The sequence below is a fragment of the Myotis yumanensis genome, unplaced genomic scaffold (assembly GCF_028538775.1).
Source record: "Myotis yumanensis isolate MYYU_CA2020_CCGP unplaced genomic scaffold, mMyoYum1.0.hap1 SCAF_1, whole genome shotgun sequence".
In the NCBI taxonomy this organism is placed as follows: domain Eukaryota; kingdom Metazoa; phylum Chordata; class Mammalia; order Chiroptera; family Vespertilionidae; genus Myotis; species Myotis yumanensis.
The window spans coordinates 39,501,713-39,504,763 of record NW_027223752.1 but is presented as its reverse complement, the minus strand read 5'-3'; positions in this window follow the sequence as shown (position 1 = coordinate 39,504,763).

The window sequence follows — 3,051 nt, the reverse complement described above, 5'->3', positions numbered from 1 at the left end:
TTGTTTAGATATATTCCCCCTGAAGGCACCCAAAGGCAGTTTATTTTAAATAAAGCACTTGGAGGTGTCTCAGATGAAGGAGATGGAAAGTTTAGCTGCCCCAGGTGTTTTTGTTTCCTTGATTTGCTTGTCATGTTTTTGTGTTGTTGTTTTTTTAATTTGTTGTGTGCCTGCACCTTATCGAGGCCAGATATTGAGAGTTCTTTGGGAGAAGATAATCTCGATGGACAGAAAGGAGGTGAGTTTATGGGTACAGAAAAGCTTGGGGCTGTAAATGTAACCGGCTGTAATTAGTGTTAGGATTGCGCAGTTTGTTGTAAAGTACAAAGGCAGGTATTGTTTAGAATAAATAACCTCACCTCTGCATAGTCACAGGTGACTACAATGGACATTTTATTGTAAATTATTTTCTTCAGGAAAATGTATTGTTTATGGGTTTTCAAATAGAATTTCCCAGAAAGTAATGGTCTATTTTTTAAAAAGTGGTCAAGGTGTTTTAAATATATATTTTACTAATAAAAACTAATCGGTAGCCTCAATCATGGCATGTTTGATTACAAAGGTGCCATATGAGGAGAGTGATAAACTCTTTTGGCTTTGTGAATACTTAATAAATCATTATCAAACGGTGAGTCTCCACAGAGAAGAACAAGCTGGGGGGTGGGGTGTGGGGATGGGGGTGAGGGGATTGTGCAGTGTTTAATCACAATGGGTAATGTCTTTTAAAACACTGAGAAAGCATATAGCCTAGCAAGTAAACTAGACTCTGTTAAGTCAAATCTATTTTTTAAAGATTTTGGAATAGTAAAACATCAAAGAAACATTATTTTAGGTAGAGATCCCTTTCCAAATATTACTGGATAACATTTGGTCTTTGAAATAGATTTCAATGTTTCTATACACAACTGCAGTGACAAACTCTTTCATAGGAGCACTAAACTAGTTGCCGGGTGAGCCATTATAAATTGTTGCCTCACTGCCTTATCTGCTGGTAGACTATTTAAAGCAAAAAACAAACAAACAAACAAAAAAACCACCTAATCGACGTGACCTGCTAACACTGCAAATCAGTGAGGAGCCAGCTCAGCCAATTTGTCTCTGGTCAAAGTCAACTGCCAATATTTGCTACCCCTGCAAACTTCAGCTTTCTTACTTCACTGCTTAGTTTTTACGTTCTCTGATCATTTATGTATCTTTTCTCCCCTACTACACTCATAGTTCCATCAGAGCACGCTTCCCATCTGATTCATCTTTGTTACAAAAGCCCCCTTCTCTGTTTGCAAGGACAGCTCACACATGACTGAGGTGGGAGAATTCATGTGACGTGGGGACCAGAAAAGAATTACTATCAGAGTTGCAGAATAGGGAATTCAGGACCATGTTAAACAAAAACCTTCACCGCCCCAAACTTTTGTGAAAGAGTTTATTGAGCCATATGCCAGCCATATGGCCAGGTCCTGGGACATACAGTCTAAACCAGCAGCAGCAGGGCCAGATGGAAAAGACACACACTGCCATTCTGGAGCTGATGGAACCCTTTTATACAATGAGTTTTGGGAAAAGAGATGTAAGTTGTTTTTGAAAGAATTGACATTGACTGTAGATAAAGGGGTAGGGTGAAGAAAAGATGAAGCAGAGGCAGTTCTAGGATAGGTGCCTAGTCCATAAGGAAGACATGTTTACTAATGTTTTTATTAGTTGTGGGCAAGAGTCCGAAAGTTCATAAAGAAGGACTCAGTGGTATCTGGTTGATTCAGAGTTTCAACAAACATTCTGGAATTTGAGTAGTTTTTCTTAGTTTTAGCACACGTATTAGCTGAGTGCTTCCGTTGTCTCCCACTCTCCAATCCACTGTAATTTAATTTAGGACATTGCAGAATTTATCTCTTGCCAACCATTTTCTAGCTCTCCCAATGAAATCCATTCAATGAACAATTACTGAGGGTTGAGTGAGTCCAAGATGTTTGATTTGCCCTGAATGTTTGTGTCCCCTCAACTTTATATGTTGAGACTTAACCTCCCACAGTTAGTATTAGGAGGGGGGGGGGACCTTTGGGAGGTGATTAAATCATGAGGATGGAGCCCTCATGAAGGGGATTCATACCCTTATAAAAGAGGCTCCAGAAATTTCCATTGCCCCTCTGGCCATGTGAGGATGCAATGAGAGAGAATCATTGATGGGCTGCCTCCTGCATGCCCCACACTGGGGATCGAGCCCACAACCTAGGCATGTGCCCTGACCGGAATGGAACCGTGACCTCTTGGTTCATGGGTCCACACGCAACCACTGAGCCACTTCAGCTGGGCCGTAGGCTTTTCTGTCGTATTACAATGCCTCTCCTAAAGAATAAGAACAGCATGCCCTGCAATCAGAGAAATGGTGAAAAGTACAAAATATTACTCCACATCTCACTCTAGGGATAAGCTAGGAGGTGGAGTGTACACAGAAAGCCAATTTAGCCACATAATCAATAAGTACATATACTGTAAAATAAATTTTTTCTGTTAAAGCACTGTACCGCAGGGGTGGGTGGGTGGTGGGGAGATATTTACAAAACAGTTTCTCAAGAGTGCTTGCAGAAGGCTGCTAGGGCTCCAAGGAGAGCGTCACACAGCTGCCTGTTGTGTGGTTATAGAGTCTATAAGGGCATGATGAGTCCAGTTCATTTTTCTAGTAAACTCTCTTTAGACCCTCTGGCCACCAGGGGGTGGGCTGAGGCTCTGAACTGTTCCCCTAGCTATAGAAGCTGACTTTTGTGCCTCTGCCACTTAAAGGGAGAGTGATAGTAGGGGTAAAGCCAGCTTTCATAAGCTAGCCTAATGCAGACCTAATTCCTTCTTGGGCTCACAAGACACTGGAGATGTACACATCTTCAAAGAAATGAAAAGGACTGATTTTAGTCCTTGTATTAGAGGAGAGTTGAACGCTACAATCCCGCGCACGCGCAGCAAGCATCGAGGACCGGAGCTCGATCTGGCTGGAGGTGGAGCTAAAGGAGCCGGATATGACGTCACGGAGCGCGTGCGGGTGTCACGTCGTCGGAGGCGGGG